Below are 23987 nucleotides of genomic sequence, written 5' to 3'. Positions count from 1 at the left end.
CTTGTCCTTTTTTATCTTACATTATAAATTTTAACTGTGTCTACAATGATTTAATTTTGAATGCTAAAGAAATATGCGTCTGAGGATAGTCATCTTCCTTTTGGTGATAAAGGATAAAAATAAAGTAATAAAGTATTCATATTGACATCAAACAATGACAAAATATTATTTATTCATTATTATTTATTCAATACATTCAATGTTCACTAACCTTGTAATTTCATATTTTTTAATAAGAAAAGAGAATTAAGGAGTATCTTTTAAGATCATGAGAAAAGGATCCTGCTGCTCATAGCCTATTTAGCTTAGTCTCCCTTTGAGTTCATATTCCATTCATAGAGATGAACCTCTCGAATGTCATAATTTCAGGATATTTCCTTTCTACTGTTTGTGAGAAAACAAGATATTTAACAGTTATTTCAATATAATTATCAAAATTTCAGAGTGTTTTGTTAAATTAAAAAAAAAGATCAGAAATTCTTTTCTCTATTTTTTTGGACACAGTGCACACATGTGGGGGCCTAGTTCTCAAGCAGGGATGAGATCTGTACCCCCTGCAGTGGAAGACCTGATTCTTATCCACTGGAATGCTAGGGAATTCCCACACAACTTTTTTCAATAATGTTCACAATGGCTTTCCCTAAAAAATATAAACTTATACCTGTAGGAATATTATTATCACATTAATATAATCTTATAATTTGTGTTTTACTAGAATAAAAAATGTTATTAGAAAAAATATGGGTATTTTTTCAACTTTTAACTATCATTTTTTTGCAAATTTCCTATAACAAGGCTGTCATTTTTACTGATAATAAGCAACTTCATCATTCCATAAAGGCAGTAATACTTCTTTTACATTTTACAAAGGAATTTACTTACTGTCTGAATAAGGGTTCCACTTAGTTTCAAGAACAATTAAATACATTATTTTGAATATTATATTTATAACAATACAAGGTATCTCAGGATCATATTTTAATAAAATGTGATATTTGAACCAATCTGTTGGCAATCATAGAAGACAGGAAACCTGCTGATACATATGATTGCTCTAACTTAAGGGGTTGGCAACCTCTAACATTTATGCCAGATGGTGACACACTAGGACATTTGGACTGGCAACCAGCCTCTGGCAGGAGCTCAACCCCCTCTGTTTTTACTACTATTTGGAGTTACTTCTACATTTCTGGCCACTAGCATAGGCACAATCAGTACCGATCTTGGATCTCACAAAGTTATCCTGGCCTTCAGGTCACTCCACCCCATCTGTTCTAAACTCCATAATAGCAAATAAAAGAGAGAAAAAGATACTATGAATCCTGAGAGGGTTGGTTTTTAAAATATTTTTATCCAACTATAGATTGGTATAATATATGAGGCATAAGAACTCCAGTGTTTCATTGAACAATATCCTCATTAAGTGGCCATCCTGCCTTGATGGGACGGCCACAGTGATGGGGCACTCACTGTGTTTCAAGGCTGACTTTTCTTCATAGCTAAAGGAAAGAGTAGGTAAAGAATTCAAGTTAGACTCTGGGATTCCACAAGTCTTAGATTTATATGAAAACCTTTGCAGGTATAAAAATTTTATAAACTTGCTCATTATAAAAATGAAATAGAATAAAAAGAGAAGAATGACTCCTGCATTATTCTAAGCTCATTTCTAATATTCCTTGAGTTCATTAATCTATAAAAATGGACAAAGAAGATAATAGTAGAATCAAAGACACTATTCACCCTTCACAAGGAAATATCATTATTTGAGCTTTTCAAAGCCCATGGACTGTGTGTAGCCTGCCAGGCTCCTCTGTTCATGAAATTCTCCAAACAAGAATACTAGAGTGGGTAACTATAATCCATGGGGTTGCAAAGAGTTGGACATGACTGAGCTAGGACTAACACTTCACTTTCATTCACCCTTTCATATCTAGCATGCTATATTCAATTCTTTCCATTACCACTTTTCCAAACTAGTCCATGGTATTTTGCCTATACAGTTGTGATAACCTCTCTTTTGCCTCACTCCTTTTTCTATTGTTAGAAAAAGAATTTCTTTTGTTCTATCTGGTTTGGAATGCCGGAGAGAAATCATTTATCTTACACAGAGGAACTATACTTTAATAGAAAAGAACAGAGACCCAAGAAAAAAGAGCCCATGGAACCAGTGGTTACCTATAGTTCTAGTTATATCAAGGCAGCCAGCAAACCTCACTGAACAGTGTTTGGGTCAGCTTTGATTTCCAAGAAAAATATTCCATATTCAATTGCAAAATACATAAGCATTCTTATTTTATGATGGTTTCAAGAAACACGTCTTTAAGAATGCTTCTTGAAAACTGGTTCCTATTGTTTATGAAGTACTTTAGACTTCTTTGTAATTCAAGAATGCTCTTTGGAAGATTCTGACACTGAATTTATCTTAAAATGTTGACCTTTTAGAAATAGAACCCCCCCTCCTTTTTTTTTAAAGAATATGAAACTCTTATAGGTTGAGAGATTTGATGTGTTCAAATGAGTAGAAAACTAGACTGAAGGTAAAATGTCACATTTGTTTTCTTTTTCTCTCTCTGATCCATTCTCTACCCCAAAGCATTTAATATATATAGAATGCAAGAAAGATTATTATTCTCATTAGAACATAGCAATGATGTTTTTGTTCACTGGACAAGTAGTCTCATCATATTCTGTAGGATATATATAGAATCTGGCCCTTTTACTTTTCCAGCCTTAACCTATAGTGAAAATTGAAACCATCTAGATTAAAAATACACAGACAAGAAATGAAGACTTCCTTGCTCAGGAAGAAAATAACTTTATGTTTCAAAAATTATTGCTCATGAATAAAAATAACTTTATGTTTCAAAAACTTCTAGAACTGAAAAACGGGTTACTCAGTTTTCCTTCATCAGGGTAAAAGACTCCTTTATCAGCATGATAGTCACTCAACTGGGTTTCTCCATCGCTGTCATTTGGGTTTCTCTATGTTGTTTATTCTTTGAGATTCATTTAAACCCTCAACTCCCTGTTTCCACCAAATCTAATTTTTTTTTTACATAAGAAAATTTTGTCAGTGATAATAAGCCTCCACATTGAACATTCTGTCTGAAATCAGAAAACAAACAAACGAAAAATCTTGTTCTTAACATCAACCTTCAGAAATGCTACAGAGAATCTGTCAAAGTCAATGTCTCTCTTTGTGCACTAATTGATCAACGAGGGTCAGCTTAATCAACAGGTAATGTGGTAATCTTTTAGGAGGTTGCTCTGTAAGCTGCAATCAGCCTTCTTCATCTCTGGCTTCTCCCTAGCTCTTCAGCTATCTGAATTACCAGTCTCTTCAGAAGTCTACTTAAATAGTCTTTCCTCAGAGAGGTTAACATACCACTCCATTTACATGGGACTTGCATTTTCCTTCTATTTCTCTATTACAGTCAGTGTCCATTTTCTTTATGATCATTCATAATTTGAAATGATGGATTTGGTTTCTCAGTTGTTCATTGCTTTTTTTTTTTTCACTAGATGTAATTATGAGGAAATCAGAGACTACCAGGTTATCGTCAATAGACAGATATTGATTGAGTGTGGGAAACTACTTTTAGTAGAAACTGAGTATATAAAATCAAATGAGATACATTACTTATTCAAAGACTACTAGAGAGTCAAAGAAAACATAGAATTTATTATCTGTTTAGTCTATGTAAAAGCTATTTCAAAGTGAAAACTAGATAGTAATTGCTGGTATATGAAGAAATAAATTTGACATATCACCTCCAGGTGGGAAAAAATTATATGTGCCTTGAGTGAGAAAGAGAGAATATTAGCCAGAAAAAAGTCAAACAATCCAGCATGTTAAAGGAGTCTGGACTATCATACTATTAATGGAAAAAAAAAAAAATACTGGTATTTACTAAAGACGGAGTGCAGAGTCAAAAAAAAGTCTTACTGTCAAGCATAAAGACTGATTCAGAACAGCTCCTGGCTAGACACTCAGGGACGAGGTACAAAGGGTGAGAAATATGGCCAGACTTTTAAAGCTACAGCCTGTGAACTGTCTCCATCCCTTGAAGGATATTTGGTCCTGTCCAGAATGCCCTTGATATATGGTTCAAAGAGAAACTATTTGGTATGGAACAAAAATGCTCATGGACATTTTGAATAGAACCAAATTTCAAGGACCCTTTTGCATGCACTAAATATTTTATGAACCTTTTAGATGGGATGAAGTTTCAAGGCCCTTATGGCATGGATCAAATGTCTCATGGACCACTTGGACAGGATCAAATGTCTGCTAACCATCTTCACCCCATATTAAAGAAGCAAAGTCTCTGATGTCGACTGGGTGATGAGTTGGCACTGGGCTATAAGTTATCAACAAACGTAACAAATTATTCCAAAATTTAGTAACTTAAAGCAATAAACATTTACTAACTCAAATAATTTCTATAATTCTGGATTTAGAAAGCAATTCAGCTGGGTGGTTCTTTCTTAGAGGATCTCTCATGATGTTTACTGGAGAAGGAAATGGCAGCCCACTCCAGTGTTCTTGCCTGGAGAATCCCAGGGATGGCAGAGCCTGGTGGGCTGCCGTATATGGGGTCGCACAGAGCTGGACACAACTGAAGCAACTTAGCAGCAACAGCAGCATGATGTTTACAGGACTTCAGGAATATTTAACTAGAACTGGAGAATCCACTCCCAAGATATACTTTACATACTTTGTATATAAACGTGTTACATATATATATATATATATATATATATATATATATATTTACACACACACACGGGCTTCCCAGGTGGCATGAGTGGTTAAGAACCCACCTGCCAATGCAGGAGACATAAGAGGTGTAGATTCCATTCCTGGGTCAGGAAGATTGCCTGGAGGAGGTATGGCTACTCACTACAGTATTCTTGCCTGGAGAATCCCATGGACAGAGGAATCTGGCAGACTACAATGCATGGGGATCACAAAGAGTCAGACACAACTGAAGTGACTTAGTACATATGTATACATCCACATATATACAATCAAGTTAAATAGCATTTATTTTATTGGCTATTTAATAGTGTTGACTTAAAAAAATGCATAACATGAGAGTTGAGATTTAAATTTTATTTGGGAGCAAAATGACTGCAGCATGGGAGATAGCACCTCAGATAGTTCTGAGAAACTGCTCCAAAGAGGTAGGGGAGAGGACAGAGGATATATGTGATTTTGCTAAAAGAGGAGTAAATGTGATCAAGCATGTTTATTTTTTAGAAAGCTTCTGCTGAAGCTTCTGCTAGTCATGGGAGATAGTTGTCACCATGAAGGGTTTTAGTGATTTATAGATATGAGGAGATACAAGAATTGGGCTCATAAAATAAGCTTCTGAGAATGTCTAACTATCTGAAGACCTGTGCTGCCAGTTTTCTGGGAGCACAAAGTGCTTCAACCCTGCTCTCAACCCTGAACTCCTTCGGGGGTGGTTGGAGGTCAGCAGCTGCAGCAGCACATGATCTAATCCTCCTAAAGGTAGATGATGTGCACTCGTGGCAAGAGCCAGTTTGTGGTTGATAATAGAAATGTCTTAGTTGACATGAAGATCCCATAAATTTTGTCAAAGCCTTTGGAGGAGTTAGTTAAGTCCAGTATGTTTTCTGTGAAAATGTATGCTAATCTAAATTGCAGGGAAATTTGCCAGAGGGAGCCACAAGGGACACTATTTCTGTAACTCAAGATATTTAGGACCTACGAGAAATATCTCTGATAAACTACCAGAATGTCCTGCTGTGAAAATCTTCCTATTCAAGGTATTCGCTGATTATGCATGATCTCAATGCAAACTGTTCTACTTGCCAGAAGAATAGTGGGAATGTGTGAAGAAAAACATGATGTACTCAGGCTGACTATAGAGGATGAAGGTCAAAAGAAATGATCTAGAGAAAAAGTGAGGAAACAGGGAATTAAATCAAATATGTGGATTCTCTAAGGAAAGAACATGCACAGAGAAGAAATCTGAGTCCAAGGACACTAAAAGTAGTAATGATTTTCCTGAAAATGATTTTATTTATCATATCATAAAGTGAAAAAGTGAAAGTGAAGTCGCTCAGTCCTATCCGACTCTTTGCGACCCCGTGGACTGTAGCCCACCAGGCTCCTCCGTCCATGGGATTCTCCAGGCAAGAATACTGGAGTGGGTTGCTATTTCCTTCTCCAGGGCATCTTCCTGACCCAGGGATCGAACCCAGGTCTCCTGCATTACAGGCAGATGCTTTAACCTCTGAACCACCAGGGAAGCCCAATATCATATCATAAACAAACAGAAAAACTTCAGTGTATGTAAAGCTATTTGTTCATAGGAGATAACCAACCACAGCTCTGTGGTTGCAGTCTGAGGATGGGGGAAAATTTAGGGTAGTAACTGCTCGTGATTCATGTCCTGCTTAGGGAAAGGAAGAATCTGAGGGCAAGATTGCACTGCAATTCCTTCTTCCCTTCCCTTCAACTCATGAATCTTATGGTTGCATAGTTACTAAATTTGACTTCTGGAAAATAGTTTATGATAGAAGAAGAATGGACTTTTTATAAGAGTTAACATACATCTTATCATTTGTAGTATTAACTTGCCAGGAAACACTACAGTGTGAGTTAGTTAGGGTTCAAACTGAAATAAGAGGGTTAAAAGGACAGAAAATAGATATTCAAAGAAAACCATAAATTGTGTCCTATGCACAGTATATCGTAACACAGGAAAATGGAGAACACAACACAAGGAAATGTTCAGTAATTCTTAGGGAAAGAAAAAGAATAGTTACCTACATAGTAATAAATAGAAGCTGATTAAAAATGGATTTAAAATTTTTAATAAGAATATAAATGAGTATTCAGAGTTTTAGGAACTCCTTATTAGATGTGGAAATAAAATCTTGTGACTTATGAAAATAAACACTGACTTCAAAGTTCTGGACCCTAAGGTAAGCACTTCCTTAGTGCTTACTAAGGTTGGATACTGTATTTTTCTTCTATTTGGCAATACAGCACATTCTGTGAAGTTAAATCATTTACCCAAGGGAAAACATCAGAAAAAACACAAAACCTAATATAAATTCAAGCTTATTTATATTCAACCATATAATCATATACAACTGCTTAGAGTTTCATGAGTGGCATGGGATTAAAAGGGATATCAAGTACATTAACTGTCAGAATTAGAATTCATATAAATATATATACATACATATACAAATATACACATATGCATATGTATACACATATAACACATTTGCATTCATAAACACATATATGGAAAATATATAAATATATCTATTTATGTGTATATATATAGAGGTACATATTTATCTCCCTCTCCAGTTCAAGATAGTAAACTAGGAATTTCACTTGTTAACCATACTACCTATGTGATGAGGGTAGGGGAAGACACTGAAGACATAGTAAAACAGGACAAAGGAAGTGCAGTTATTAAAATGCTGTGGACAGAAGGAATTCATCAGTGAGTACATATGGGCATGATTTTCTGGCTTATTGAAAGTAAGTGGATCACACTAACAGCACATCAAAAATGCTTTTTAATTTTTTTATTGTTGATATTTTAGTTATTTGTATGATATTGTTTATCTTTTATTTCTGGGATTTCCATTAAAGTTTTTGTCATAGTTTCCTTCTCTCTGTGCTTAGACATGCTATCCTTTTCCACTAGATCCATTAATATATTAATAATAGTTATTTTAATTTTTCTCTGTGATTGAGCCAAGATCTGGATCAGTTCCACTGAATGTTGATTTATCTCTTAAAAACTTTTTAATTTTTGTTTTATGTGTATCTCATAGTTGTTGTTTAATGCCAGATAGTATCATTTGATAGGACAGCAGAGATTGAAATAAATAATATTTTTATGTCCTCTTAGGCTATTAGTGAAGAAACCTGTGTCAATCTGGTTAGAAGACAATCTGGGTCTGGGTCCTGTTGTTACTATTACCTTCAGTTCTCTACAGTTCATAGTCTTCTTAGTGGTGACCTTCTTATTTTAGTCTTTGAGTGGGATCTGGGTGCCAAAAAGCTTACCATAGTGTTAATGATCCATTCTCAACTTCCAATTGTCTACATATATACAGAGATAGGTTTATATCTCCATGCTCTTGCTTCACCCCAGTAGTAGAATGCTGTTGCATGTTACTTGGCTCTAGGTATGTGGTGGAATCAGGAGACTATTGTTCCGGTCCAGCCTCAGTCTTATGCAAGAGCTATATACCTGGGTACAATATGTGGGGATTTCTCGGTGTGTCTTCTTTTCCCTATGGCAGTGATACTCTGTCCATCTTTAGTTGGATTGGGGCAAGATTTTCCCACTTCGCCGCAATAGGAGAAGACCTTGCTTTGAAATCTTTATGGATCTTGATCCCAGGATATATCAAATCCTGTATCTGGAGCAGAGGTATAGAAGGTCTTTGCCTAGCCCTTGGGATAAAAGGAGTTGCTGGCCCTCTCTTGGTAATTTACTATTTTTGCTCCATTGGGACAGAGAGTTAAAAAGAAATGTCTGCACCTTCATTCCTTTCCCTAAGAGTGACTCACAAAATAACACAGAACTGCTCAACAGAGGCTTCCATTAGAGCAATGCCTAATACCAAAAGCTGCGCTCATTCCTGACAAAACTGCCTTTCACATCTGGGAAGCTAAAGAGTGAACACTGGAATGAACATTTCTACAGAGTAGCTGCAGGATTCTCCCATATGACTTATCAGGAATATCAGCCAGGAGTTGTAGGAAAAAGCCTTGATATTCAACTTCATATTCTAAATCTCATAGGAGGATATCTGTTTGTTAAAAAATAATTAAAAGAGATGCAAGTGGGTCTAAAAATGTAGTTTATTTCCAATCTCTCCCAATAAATAGAAACTAGTATGGAGAGTCAATTTATGCCTAATCCAGAATATCCAGAAAATAAATAGAACCTGTATGTTCTGGTATTTTATTCCCATGTAATTCATTTAAAAATACACATGGATTATAATTTTCTTTACATATATATTTTTTTCCACCTGGGTTAGTATTTTTTAAAATGTTTACTGGCATATAGTTACTTTATGATGTTGTGTTAGTATCTGCTGTATAGTCAAATGTCGCTTCAGTCGTGTCTGACTCTGTGTGACCCCATAGACGGCAGCCCACCAGGCTGCGCCGTCCCTGGGATTCTCCAGGCAAGAACACTGGAGTGGGTTGCCATTTCCTTCTCCAATGCATGAAAGTGAAGTCGCTCAGTCGTGTCCGACTCTTAGCGCCCCCATGGACTGCAGCCCACCAGACTCCTCCGTCCATGGGATTTTCCAGGCAAGAGTACTGTAGTGGGGTGCCATTGCCTTCTCCGTGTATATATATGTGTATATATACATATATATACACACACACACACACATACATATACATATATCCTTTATTTTTTGGATTTCTGTCTCATTTAGGTCATGACAGAACACTGAGTTCCCTGTGCTCTACAGGCGGTTTTCATTAGTTACCTATATGAAACATAGTAATGTGTATATCAATCCCAGTCTCTCAATTGATGTCATACCTCTCTTTCTGCCTCAGTATCTCTAAGTTTGTTCTCTACATCTGTGTCTCTATTTCTTCTTTGCATAAGTTTATCTGTATAATTTTTCTAGAATCTACATATAAGCAACATTATACAGTATTTGTTTTTCTGACTTTATGCAACAGTTTCTAGATCCATCCATATCTCTGCAAATGGCACTATTCCATTCATTTTTATAGCTAGGTAATATTCCATTGCATATATGTACCATATCTTATTTATCTGTTCCTCTGTTGATGAACATTTAAGTTTCTTCCATGTCTGGGCTATTGTAAATAGTGCTTCAATGAACCATGGGGTGATGTATCTTTCTTAATTGTGGTATATGCTTTCTACAGGTATATGCTTAGATGTAGGATTACTGGGTTATATGGTAGCTCTATTTTTTGTTTTTCAGTTCAGTTCAGTTGCTCAGTCATGCCCAAATCTTTGCAACCCCATGGACTGTAGAACACCCGGCTTTCCTATCACCAGCTCCTGAAGCTTACTTAAACTCATGTCCATTGATTCAGTGATGCCATCCAACCATCTCATCCTCTGTTGTCCCCTTCGCCTCCCGCCTTCAATCTTGCCCACCATCAGGGCCTTTCCCTATGAGTCAGTTCTTCACATTGGGTGGCCAAAGTATTGGGGTTTCAGCTTCAGCATCAGTCCTTACAATGAATATTCAGGACTAATTTCCTTAGACTTGACTAGTTTGATCTCCTTGCAGTCCAAAGGACTCTCAAGAGTTTCTGCAAACCACAGTTCAAGAGCATCAATTCTTTGTGCTCAGCTTTCTTTATAGTCCAACTCTCACATCCATACATGTCTACTGGAAAAACCCTCACTTTTGCTAGACAGACTTTTGTCAGCAAAATAATGTCTCTGCTTTTTAATATGCTGTTTAGGTTGGTGATAACTTTTCTTCCAAGGAGCAAGTGTCTTTTAATTTTGTGGCTGTAGTCACCATTTGCAGTGATTTTGGAGCCCAAGAAAAGAAAGTCTCTCACTGTTTCCATTGTTTCCCCATCTAGTTTCCATGAAGTGATGGGACTGTATGCCATGATCTTAGTTTTCAGAATGTTGACTTTTGTTTTTCTTGTTTTTAGGGAACCTCCGTACTGTTCTGCATAATGGCTGTACCAATCCAAATTCTGTCAACAGTGTAGAAGTATTCCCATTTCTCTACATCCTCTCCAGCATTTATTGTTTGTAGTTTTTTTGATGATGGCCATACTGAGAGATGTGAGGTGATACTTCATTGTAGTTTTGATTTGCATCTCTATAATAATCAGTGATTTTATCATCTTTTCATGTATTTGTTCACCATTTCTATGTCTTCTTTGGAGAAATGTTTACTTAGGTCTTCCACCCATTTTTAATTTTTTTGTGTATTGAGCTGTATGAGCTGTTTAAATATTTTGGAGGTAAATCCCTTGTCAGTTGCTTTGTTTGCAAATGTTTTGTCCAATTCTGATGGTTTTTCATTTGTTTTTAATTTTCTTTGCTGTGCAGAGGCCTTTCCGTTTAATGAGGTCCTATTTTATTTTTTTATTTTTAATTTTTTCCATTACTCTAGCAGGTGGGTCAAAAAAGATTTTGCTGTGGTTTATGCCAAAGAGTGTTCCTGCCTATGTTTTCCTCTAAGAGTTTAATAGTGTCTAGCCTTATATTTGTGTCTTTAATTCACTTTGGGTTTATTTTTGTGTATGCTGTTAAGAATTGTTCTAATTTCCTTCTTTTACATGTAACTTTCCAGTTTTCTCAGCACCACTTATTCTTTACTGTATATTCTTGCCTCTTTGCCACAGACAAGGTGGCCGTAAGTGCATGGGTGTATCTCTGGGCTTTCTGTCCTTTTACATTGTTCTATATTTCTGTTTTTGTGCCGGTACCATACTTTTTCATTACTGTAGCACTGTAGTATAGTATGAAGTCAGGGACCCTGATTGTTCCATTTCCATTTTCATTCTCAAGATTTCTCTGGCTACTTGAAGTCTTTTGTGTTTCCATACAAACTTTAATTTTGTTGTTTTGTTATACCTCTGTGAAAAATGCTGTTGGTAATTTGATAGGGATTCTAAAGGAGATCAGTCCTGGGTGTTCTTTGGAAGGAATGGTGCTAAAGCTGAAACTCCAGTACTTTGGCCACCTCACGCGAAGAGTTGACTCATTGAAAAAGACTCTGATGCTGGGAGGCATTGGGGGCAGGAGGAGACGGGGACAACAGAGGATGAGATGGCTGGATGGCATCACCGACTCGATGGACATGAGTTTGAGTGAACTTCGGGAGTTGGTGATGGACAGGGAGGCCTGGCGTGCTGCAATTCATGGTGTCACAAAGAGTCGGACATGACTGAGCGACTGAACTGAATTGAACTGAACATTGAATCTGGGGATTCTCTGATAGCTCAGTTGGTAAAGAATCCACCCGCAATGCAGGAGGTCCCAGTTCCTGAGTTGGGAAGATTCCCTGGAGAAGGGATAGGCCACGCACTCCAGTATTCTGACCTGGAGAATTCCGTAGACTGTATAGTCCATGGGATTGCAAAGAGTTGGACACAACTAAGCAACTTTCACTTTCACATTGAATCTGTAGATTACTTTAGGTAGTATGGTCATTTTCATGGTATCAATTTATCCAGTCTAAGAACATGGATTGTCTCTCCATCTGTTTGTGTTGTCTTTTATTTCTTTTATCATTATCCTATAGTTTTCTGAGTACAGAATTTTTGTCTTCTTAGGTAGGTTTATTCCCAAGTATTTCATTCTTTTTGTTGTAATGGTAAATGGGATTTTCCCTTAATTTCTTTCTGATTTTTCATTATTAGTGTATAGAAATGCAAGAGATTCCTGTGTATTAGTTTTGGATCCTGCAACTTTACCAAATTCACTGATAAGCTCTAGTAGCTTTCTGGTGGTTTATTTAAAATTTTCTATGTATAGTTTCATGTTAGCTGTACACAGTGATAGTTTTACTTCTTTTCCAATTTGGATTTCTTTTATTTCTTTTCTCATCTGATTGGCATGGCTAGGACTTCAAAAACTATGTTAAATAAAAGTGGTGAGTATGGGCACCCTTGTCTTATTCCTGATCTTAGATGAAACACTTTCAGCTTTTCAACATTGAGAATGATGTTTGCTGTGGGTTTGTCATATATGGCCTTGTTACATTGAGGTAGGTTCCCTCTATGCCCACTTGCTGAGGCGTATCATAAATGGGTATGAATTTCATCAAAAGCTTTTTCTGCATCTGTTGAGATGATCATATGGTTTTAATTTTTCAGTTGTTAATGTGTATCTCATTGATTGATTTGTATATTTTGAAGAATCTTACATCCCTGGAATAAACCCTACCTGATCATGATGTATATCCTTTTAATATATAGTTGGATTCCATTTGCTACTTATTTTGTTAGATATTTTGTGTCTATGTTCATCAGTGATATTGGCCTGTAATTTTCTTTTTTTGTAATATTTTTATCTGGTTTTAGTATCAAGATATGGTGGCCTTGTAGAATGAGCTTGGAAATATTCCTCCCTCTGCAATTCTTGGGAAGAGTTTGAGAAGGATCAGTTCAGTTCAGTTCAGTTGCTCAGTCATGTCCAACTCTTTGCAACCCCATGAATTGCAGCATGCCAGGCCTTCCTGTCCATCACCAACTCCTGGAGTTCACCCAAACTCATGTGCATCGAGTCAGTGATGCCATCCAGCCATCTCATCCTCTGTCGTCCCCTTCTCCTCCTGCCCCCAATCCCTCCCAGCATCAGGGTCTTTTCCAATGAGTCAACTCTCCCCATGAGGTGGCCAAAGTATTGGAGTTTCAGCCTCAGCATCAGTCCCTCCAATGAACACTCAGGACTGGTCTCCATTAGGATGGATTGGTTGGATCTCCTTGTGGTCCAAGGGACTCTCAAGAGTCTTCTTCAACACCACACTTCAAAAGCATCAATTCTTCGGTGCTCAGCTTTCTTCATAGTCCAAATCTCACATCCATACATGACCACAGGAAAAACCATAGCCTTGACTAGATGGACCTTTGTTGGCAAAGTAATGTCTCTGCTTTTCAATATGCTATCTAGTTTGGTCATAACTTTCCTTCCAAGGAGTAAGCGTCTTTTAATTTCATGGCTGCAATTACCATCTGCAGTGATTTTGGAGCCCACAAAAATAAATGAGAAGGATAAGTGTTAGCTATTCTTTAAATGTTTGGTAGAATTTGCCTGTGAAGCCATCTGGTCTTGGACTTTGTTTTTTTGTTTACTCATGATTGGTCTGTTCACATTTCCTATTTCTTTCTTGTTCAGTGTGGAAGGTTGTACCTTTCTAAGTGTTTGTCCTTTTCTTCCAGGTTGTCGATTTCATTGGCATATAATTGCTTTAAGCAAGCTTCCCATGTGGTTCAGCTGTAAAGAATTTGCTTGCAATGCAGGAGATGTGGGTTCAATCCCTGGGTTGGGAAGATCCCCTGGAGAAGGGAATGGCAACCCACTCCAGTATTCTTGCCTGGGAAACCCCATGGACAGAGGAGGATTGTGGGCTGCAGTCCGTGGGCTGCAAGAGTCGGACACACCTTAGCGACTAAACTACCACCACCAATTGTATTTAGTAGTCTCTTTTGATCTTTTGTATTTCTCTGGTGTCAGTTGTAACTTCTCCTTTTTCATTTCTAATTTTATTTATTTCTTTTGCTCATGAAACATATTTCCAGGTAGTTTCCCCCATGGAATTTGGTCATATATCATATGCATTTATAACTTAACTTTATAAATATATATTTGTATTTATATAAATTTATTTATATATATATAAAAATATATATTTATATTCAAACTTTGTATTGACTATGCATTTATATTCCTCTGTAAGAAACTTAAACATGTAGAATGAATTTTAAAATTTATGCATTACCATGATGTTTTGCAGTGTCATACTGAATAATTATTCTGAATTATGTTATCATTATAGTCATTATTGAGTTGATATCTAATACAAGAAACAAAATACATGTTTATTTTGAAACGTGTCAAATAAAATGATATTATATAAAGAAAGAAGTTATAATGGAATAGATTTTTTAAAAAAACTTCTTATGCACTCATGATTTAGTAATTTTTAATGTTAGAATAAAACATTATTCAGTGATTCTGAATAACAAAATTAAAAGAAGGTACAGGTGTTTTTATCAGTGGAGCTTAATGAAAGGGCATTAATAATTGTTGTTAAGTACATTATTTCAGTAAAATCTACAACAGTTAAACACCAACATATTTTTATTAAATTAATTTAAATTCAACAAACTTATGTGAGAATGAATAAAAATTAGAAGAAATAATTCAGGAATGACAATGACAGGAGTCTTTTTCCAAAGGGAAATTCATATTTCAACAAAATTTTGGTAAAATTATGAAAATATGCCCCCTATAACTCAGAAACAAACGTTGAAGAAAATATATTGCCTCTTATTTAAAAATGTAGTTATCATACTTTGAATTTGAATATGAATTTTTAAACCACTACTTTAAATAGGTAGCAGGCAGGTGAATAAAAGTGTTCATCAAGGTTTTTCTCACTACTAATAGTGAAAATTCAGAAAGAATATATGTGAGCAGTTTCTTATTTCCCCACATGCTTTTTTACACATTTTGAATACTCAGATATTTGACATGGAGAGATGCTGTCCAATCATCATCATGCATTTGTTATCTGACTGACATAATTTACTGACACCTGCAACTTTATTGGATTTATTGGAAGCTCCTATGAGACTCCTTGCTTTGTCTCATAGGAGCAAAGCATCATTTTACAACAGAGGATAGAACAGAGAGTACGTGAGTGAAAGTTACTCAGTCCTGTCTGACTCTTTGCAACCCCATGGACTCTACAGTCCATGGAATTCTCCAATCAGAATACTGGAGTAGGTAGCCGTTCCCTTCTCCAGGAGATCTTCCCAACCCAGGTCTCCCACATTGCAAGCAGATTCTTTATCAGTTGAGCCAGGGAAGCCCTGGTAGGGGATACCTTAACTGCAATTCTGATCTCTGCTCACTCTGAAGCAGCATGTGGTCAGTCACAATGTTCACTGAGAGCAGAGAAGTTCATTACAAAACAAAATCCTTTCTTATGGCAGTGGAGAATAGAAGAGTATTTGCAAAATAAGAAAGTGGTTTTATGCTGATTTTCACAATAAAGCCCTTTTCATTTTATGACTTACTGTCATATTGTACCCTAGAAAGCATTTATAGAAAATAGAGTAGGTTGAATTCATGTCAAGAAAGGTAGATGGTGCATATTTCTCAAAGCCAACAACTAAAGGAAAAAAATCTCATTAAGTATATTTTTCGTCAGAGATTAATGGTTATCTAGGCTTGTCAGTGTATTTCTTAATCTCAAAAAAATAACTAGATAAGTTTCTATTTTGTTCTAACATTAGAATTTGCTGCCAGTTTCTTGATTAGATCAGGAAATTTTAATCTCTGGAATACAATAGTTTCAATATTTAACTATTCTATGAAAATGAGAACAAAATTTAATTCAGAAATTTTCTGAAAGAATAATTTCTATTTTTTTCTATCTAAAAAATTTCCTTCTGATTATGTTGTCTATTTTTGGAACATGAACAAATATAATTCAGTTCTATTAACTTTTAACCTTGAAAATGGACTTTCAAAACATGTAGCAGTTAAAAGCTTCATTGTGTATCCTCATGCATAATCACATAACCTATTGGCAGATACATAGAAGTTCAATTGAAATAGCATTGTGTAGGATTAATTTGTGTTGTAAATGCTGAAAATTGTAAGTAGGAATTTTATGACTATTTTAAGAATCCAAATGTATATGATTGAAGTAAATTATTCACCCATGTACAATGCAAATACCTTAGTAACCTAATGAAAGAAATGGTCACATCTTCTTTATTTAGAATAGCAAGTTTTTTTTTCCAGATTCATAATAGAATTTGAGTGGTATCTGTACAAATCACATAGTATTAATGCACTCAGGTGCATGTCCAAGAGTCAGAATGAATTTATTTCGATCTTGTCCACTGAATTCTCCAGGCAAGAATACTGGAGTGGGTTGCTATACCCTCCTCCAGTGGATCTTCCCAACCCAGGGATTGAACTCACATCTCTGTCTCCTGCATTGGCAGGCAGGTTCTTTAATTAGAGCCACCTGCTCAGTAGTATGTAATTATTTAGATAAGATGTGTGCACATTCAAATAGTTAGACTTTCTCTTGCAATACTTCCCAAGGTGGTAAAAATATAGAAATAAACTTTATTCTTGCTTTAGTATCTGTTAGAGACAAAATGACTTTTATAAGCTTTTAAATTGTTAAACATCTTTGTTTAAATATAAAAAGCAATTATTTATTCATGTATGCCTTTCTGGTCTCAGAGATAACTTTTGCAACAAGGAGAGAATCAGATTTATTTATCCTTGTCACTATTTGCATTGTTTTATCTGGAGATGTGCTCTTTCAAACTGTTGAAACAACTTGGTGCATTTTACTATAGAATCGGTTTAGAAAAGAGACAAAAAGAATATAGCACTTGTAATTTAATAGAAACATTGGTAGCTAGATTTAGTACCTTGATATTATCCCTATTTTTTAAAATATTGTTACTTCACATTCATCAGTAAAAGTAGCATCCTGTAATTCATTTGCAGCATGTATATAAAATAATTTGATTAGCAAGCGGGGGCTGGGCAGGGAGGCGCGGCACGGGCTGCATCGCTTAGAGCAAGAATCTGGCCCGAATACCCTGAGCGCTATCTGAGCGAAATAATTTGGGCTAGCAAACCAGACTGTGGGATATCTACCATGCGAAAAGCCAGCCCTAACCTAAGACACCGCCAGCCCGCGTACGGAACAAAGGACTAAACAGAGGTAGCCGGCTGCAAACCTTCCCCCTCCGCTGACAGGCAGCCAGAGCCGGAAGGGGGCAATCGCAGCCCCAGAGAGATATTATCTATAAAACTGGCTTCTTTGCTAACTAAAACTTATTGGGGGTCTGGACGGTCAACATCTGCCTGAGAAGGTGCGCCGGTTTTACACCCAGATAACCAAGTGGCGGGGAGGCGATAAGTCGCAGCATTGGCGCTCGCCAAACACCTCATCACCTGAGCTGCTCGGACCTGGGAAGAGCACAAAACGCAGCCCCAGCTGAGTCTGCGCCTCTGAGGACTACCTGAGTGCCTGAACCTGAGCGGCTTGGACCTGGGAGGTGCATGCAACCCAGGGCCAGCCTCGGATTGTTCCCGGCGGAACAACCTAGAGCCTGAGCAGTGTGGGCAGGGAGGCTACACACGCCGTGAGCGGGGGCAGACCCAGTGTGGCTGAGGCACTGCGAGCGCACGCCAGTGTCATTTGTTTGCAGCATCACTCCCTCCCTCCCTCCCCATAGCGCGACTGAACAAAGAGAAGAAATACAGCTCCACCCACCAGAACACCGACACAAGCTTCCCTAACCAGGAAACCTTGACAAGCCACCTCTACATACCCACACACAGCGAGGAAACGCCACAGTAAAGAGAACTCCACAAACTGCCAGAATACAGAAAGGACTCCCAAACTCAGCAATTTAAACAAGATGAAGAGACAGAGGAATACCCAGCAGATAAAGGAACAGGATAAATGCCCACCAAACCAAACAAAAGAGGAAGAGATAGGGAATCTACCTGATAAAGAATTCCAAATAATGATAGTGAAATTGATCCAAAATCTTGAAATTAAAATGGAATCACAGATAAATAGCCTGGAGACAAGGATTGAGAAGATGCAAGAAAGGTTTAACAAGGACCTAGAAGAAATAAAAAAGAGTCAATATATAATGAATAATGCAATAAATGAAATTAAAAACACTCTGGAGCCAACAAATAGTAGAATAACAGAGGCAGAAGATAGGATTAGTGAATTAGAAGATAGAATGGTAGAAATAAATGAATCAGAGAGGATAAAAGAAAAACGAATTAAAAGAAATGAGGACAATCTCAGAGACCTCCAGGACAATATTAAACGCTACAACATTCGAATCATAGGGGTTCCAGAAGAAGAAGACAAAAAGAAAGACCATGAGAAAATACTTGAGGAGATAATAGTGGAAAACTTCCCTAAACTGGGGAAGGAAATAATCACCCAAGTCCAAGAAACCCAGAGAGTACCAAACAGGATAAACCCAAGGAGAAACACCCCAAGACACATATTAATCAAATTAACAAAGATCAAACACAAAGAACAAATATTAAAAGCAGCAAGGGAAAAACAACAAATAACACACAAGGGAATTCCCATAAGGATAACAGCTGATCTTTCAATAGAAACTCTTCAAGCCAGGAGGGAATGGCAAGACATACTTAAAATGATGAAAGAAAATAACCTACAGCCCAGATTATTGTACCCAGCAAGGATCTCATTCAAGTATGAAGGAGAAATCAAAAGCTTTTCAGACAAGCAAAAGCTGAGAGAATTCTGCACCACCAAACCAGCTCTCCAACAAATACTAAAGGATATTCTCTAGACAGGAAACACAAAAATGGTGTATAAACTCGAACCTAAAACAATAAAGTAAATGGCAACGGGATCATACTTATTAGTAATTACCTTAAACGTAAATGGGTTGAATGCCCCAACCAAAAGACAAAGACTGGCTGAATGGATACAAAAACAAGACCCCTACATATGTTGTCTACAAGAGACCCACCTCAAAACAGGGGACACATACAGACTGAAAGTGAAGGGCTGGAAAAAGATTTTCCATGCAAATTGGGACCAAAAGAAAGCAGGAGTCACAATACTCGTATCAGATAAATTAGACTTTAAAACAAAGGCTGTGAAAAGAGACAAAGAAGGTCACTACATAATGATCAAAGGATCAATCCAAGAAGAAGATATAACAATTATAAATATATATCCACCCAACATGGGAGCACCGCAGTATGTAAGACAAATCCTAACAAGTATGAAAGGAGAAATTAACAATAACACAATAATAGTGGGAGACTTTAATACCCCACTCACACTTATGAATAGATCAACTAAACAGAAAATTAACAAGGAAAAAAAAAAAAAAACATGTATCTATAAAGCTCACTAAAGCAAAGCACAGTAAAATGAGGTATGGCAATAAAAGGCATTAAATTTATAAAAAAAAAAAAAAACCAAATACCCACGAGTTGATCCAGAGACAAGGTACTGTGTTTGCTAGAAGAGAAATCTTCCAGATAGGATTTGAAACCGAGGGTAGTCATCAGTTAGGTCTATTAAACTCGAACTTGCTTAATAAATAATGGACTATAACCTGTCTTTAAAAAAAAAAATAAAAAAAAAAATAAAAATAAAAAATAAAAAAAAAATTTAAAAAAAAAAATTAAAAAAAAAAAAAAGACAGTTTTATTAAAGTATCCTTTACATATAATCAAAGAACCAATTTTAGTGTATATTTTGATGAGTTTACAAATGTATACACATGTGTAACCACTATCACAATCAAGGTATAAAAGATTTAAAAAAAAAAAAAATAAAATAAAATAAAATAATTTGACATAAGTGTTTGTATGAGACACAATTTTGTCTGAAGAAAATACATTAATTAAAAAAAATCTATGTTACATTATGATTACTGCTTAATAGCAAAAGTATCACTAGCATTTTTAGTAATGATTATTATTATTTTGTTAAAATAGATATTTAAAAATTTAAAGCTGAGCATGTTATAGGATTTTTGAATTAAGATCTATGGTAAGATAGCAGATGTACTATACATTTTCATTACTACATTTCCAAAGATATAAAATTCAATTTTTATATAACTTTGAGATTTTTTTAATTTTTTTAATTTTTATTTTATTTTTTATAAGCAATTATATTTTTTCCATTTATTGTTTTTTTAATTATTTATTTTTAACTGAAAGATAATTGCTTTACAATATTGTGTTGGTTTCTGCCATACAGAAATGTTACACTTTTAACCTGTCAACTTTTTTTTTTCCAAGTCTTTTTAAAAATACATATTTATCTGTTTATTTGACTGCACCAGGTCTTAGTTACAACACAGAGGCTCTAGAGCCCATAGGGCTCACGAGTTGTGCTCAGGCTTAGCTGCCCTGTGACACGTGGAACCTTAGTTCCCTGACCAGGGATCAGACCAGTGTCCCTTGTATTGGATTATTTTGGTGTCATAAGATGTTTTACTTGAATAAGTTTTTTTTTTTTTTTTTTAAGCTTCATGACTTAATCCTCTGCTTGGAATTCCAGAGTACACAATTTTTGCCTCCTTACATAGGTTTATTCCTAGGTATTTTTGTTGTTGTAATGGCAAGTGAGATTTTTCTTTAATTTCTCTTTGTGATCTTTTATTGTTAATATAGAGAAATGCAAGATATTTCTGTGTATTGATTTTTTATCCTGTAACTTTACCAAATTCATTGATGAGCTCTAGTAGTTTTTTGGTAGCATCTTTAGGATTTTCTACGTATAGTATTAATATCTTGTCATATGCAAAGAGTGACAGTTTTACTTCTCAACTGCCATGACTAGAACTTCCAAAACTATACTGAATAAAAGTGGTGAGAGGGGGCACCTGTTCTTAGATGAAATGCTTTCAGTTTTTCACCTTTGAGAATGATGTTTGCTGTGGGTTTATGATCTTTATTATGTTAAGGTGGGTTCTCTTTCCTTTCTGGAGAGCCTATCATAAATGAGTATTGAATTATGTCAAAAGCCTTTTCTGCATCTATTGAAATGATGATATGGTTTTTATTCTTCAATTTATTAGCAAGGTATATTATACTGATTGATTTGAAGATATTGAAAAATTCTTGCATTCTTGGGATAAGTCCCACTTGATCATAGTCTATGATTCTTTGAATGTGTTGATGGATTTTGTTGAGGATGTTTGCCACTATGCTCATTGGTGATATTGGCCTGTAATTTTCTTTTTGTGTGTGATATCTTTGTCTGGTTTTGGTACCAGGGTGATGGTAGCCTCATAGAATAAGCTTGGGAGAATTTCATTCTCAGCAATTTTTTTTTTTTAAGAGTTTGAGAAGGATCAGTTCAGTTTAGTTCAGTCGCTCAGTCATGTCCAGCTCTTTGTGACCCCATGAATTGCAGCACTCCAGGCCTCCCTGTCCATCACCAAGTCCCAGAGTTCACTCAAACTCACGTCTGTCACGTCCATGAGAAGGATAGGTGTTAACTATTCTTAAAGTTTTTGTTAGAATTTGCCTGTGAAGCCATCTGGTCTGGATTTTTGTTTGCTGGAAGTTTTTAAAATCACAGTTTCAATTTCAGCACATGTGATTGGTCTGTTCAAATTTTTTATTTCTTCCCAGAATTCCAAAAACAATAATTCCAGACTTTTCTGGAGACTTCATAAAGATGATAGACATTTATCTACAGGGTGACATTATGAAGATTTCAAGAAGACTTCCCTGGACCATTCAGTGCTCTAAATGCATTCTATAAAGAATATGCTTTGTCATAAGTCAGAATTTTTACTTTGTGTGAAATCTGAAAAGCATTGCTTTAATTTATGAAATGTATCTAAACCTGAAACCTCAGTGAACTCTTTTTAAGACTGTCTTGCACATGGCTTTCTTTTAGTGGAGAAAGTAGCTTATTATATGAATTCAGAAAAAAAATTCTAATACTATGGATTGTTTGAGTTTGGAAGAAAAGCTGAATGCTTGAGATTTCTTTGGATTCACCCCATGAAAAATATATAAAATGTGCATTTGTCTTATTTCAGTATCTTTCTGAGTGTGTTTATCATTGTGTGTATATATGCATGTGTGTATGTATGTGGAGCAGCACCACCAGTGAAACTAAATGTGCTGGTGGAAAAAGTTTAGGTTTTGTCTCCCATGCTTTTCCGGATGACCACAATGTTAATACTCACTCTGGCTTTTTTGTTGTTGTTGTTTCTTTTTCAGGATATAAAAATGACTAGTAATATGTTGGCTAATGTTAGAATAATTTTAATTTAGTGTGTCTTGGTGTCATTTTTATGTGTTTTATACACTGAAGAGGGTTGTTTCAATCCATGGACACCTTGTTTCTGTCTCTCTCTCTTCACTAAAATTCTTACCAAGATCACCAATGTTCTTCTATTCCTAGGTTCAATGCACTTTATCGATTTTCATGTACCCTGCCTGAGCAACACTTGAAGAATGCAGCAGTCTGTTTTCTTGATGTCCTGTGTTCCTGAGTTTTTCTTGTTTGTCTGCCTAATCATTACTATTCAGTCTCCATTTAGATGATCCTTTGTGTGTGTGTGTTTGTGTAGATGATCTACTGATTTACAATGGTGTGTTAGTTTTAGGTATACAGCAAAATCATTTAATTATATATATATATACATGTATATATATAGCCTTTTATATATATAGTGTTTTATATAAATTCTTTTTCAGATTCTTTTCCCTTTTAGATTTTTACAAAATTTAAGCATACTTCTCTGTGATATACAATCGGTTAGATTCCACATATAAGCAAATTATTTAATATTTGTCTTTTTGTGTTTGATGTCACTTATGATAATTTTTAGATTTCACAAATAATTGAATCATATATTTATCTTTCTCTGTCTGACTTACTTTACCTAATATGATAATCTCTTGATCCATCCATGTTGCCGCAAATAGCATTATTTCATTTTTTATGGCTGAATAATAGTCCATTATGCACATGTTGTGTATGTATACATACACACACACCACATCTCCTTAATTCATGCGTCTGTTGATGGACACTTAGGTTCTATCTGTGTCTTTGTTGTTGTGCATAGTGTTGCTGTGAACACTGGAGTGCATGTATCTTTTTGAGTTAAGAGTTTTAGTCTTTTCCAGATGCTCAGGAGTGGGATTGCTGGATCATATGGTGGCTCTATTTTTATCCTTTAAGGAACCTCCATACTCTTCTCCATAGTGGTTGTACCAATTTATATTCCAACCAACAGTGTAGGAGGGGATTCCCTTTTCTCCACGCTCTCCCCAGCATTTATTATTTGTGGATTTTTTGATAATGGACATTCTAACTAACATGAGGTGATAACCCATTGTAGCTTTGAAAGCTTTGTGTTTCTTTAATAATTAGCAATTGAATATTTTTTCATGTGCCTGATGACCATCTGCATGTCTTCTTTGGATAATTGTGGATAATTTTTCTTCCCCCTCCTCTCCTTATACCTAGCTACTCTTTCCTTTTCACTCTGATCATTCTTTCTGATCTTCATTGTCTTCTCTTGCTGGAATTGTCTTTTAGATACTGATGACCATCTCGAATGTCTCTGCTAAACTCCAGCTACACATAGGCAGCTGTTTATTGAACATTTCCATGTGGAAGCTTTGCATCATCCTACTCTCCTGCCATCCTCTCCAACTTCTGTCACCTTGTTCTCAGAC

At 35.9% G+C, this 23987-nt stretch overlaps 1 long non-coding RNA gene across 10 annotated transcripts in view; it reads left to right on the top strand.

The window, feature by feature from the left end:
- The window catches only part of LOC147364667 (uncharacterized), a 287481-nt gene that overhangs the window by 92365 nt on the left and 171129 nt on the right, over nucleotides 1–23987 (top strand). Inside the window, exon 4 of one of the 10 annotated variants that reach the window (XR_015134854.1) lies at nucleotides 21918–22835. The exons of the other annotated variants lie outside the window; for them this stretch is intronic. This is a non-coding gene — a long non-coding RNA (uncharacterized LOC147364667). Of the gene's footprint in view, nucleotides 1–21917; nucleotides 22836–23987 lie in introns of those variants that run through there. 10 annotated transcript variants of the gene reach the window in all.

This window comes from Bos grunniens, chromosome 10 (genome assembly GCF_055505025.1).
Source record: "Bos grunniens cultivar Pamir isolate PY7600 chromosome 10, Bosgru_T2T1.0, whole genome shotgun sequence".
In the NCBI taxonomy this organism is placed as follows: Eukaryota; Metazoa; Chordata; class Mammalia; order Artiodactyla; family Bovidae; genus Bos; species Bos grunniens.
The sequence above is the reverse complement of the archived record's forward strand: the minus strand, read 5'-3'. Positions and strand labels throughout refer to the sequence as shown.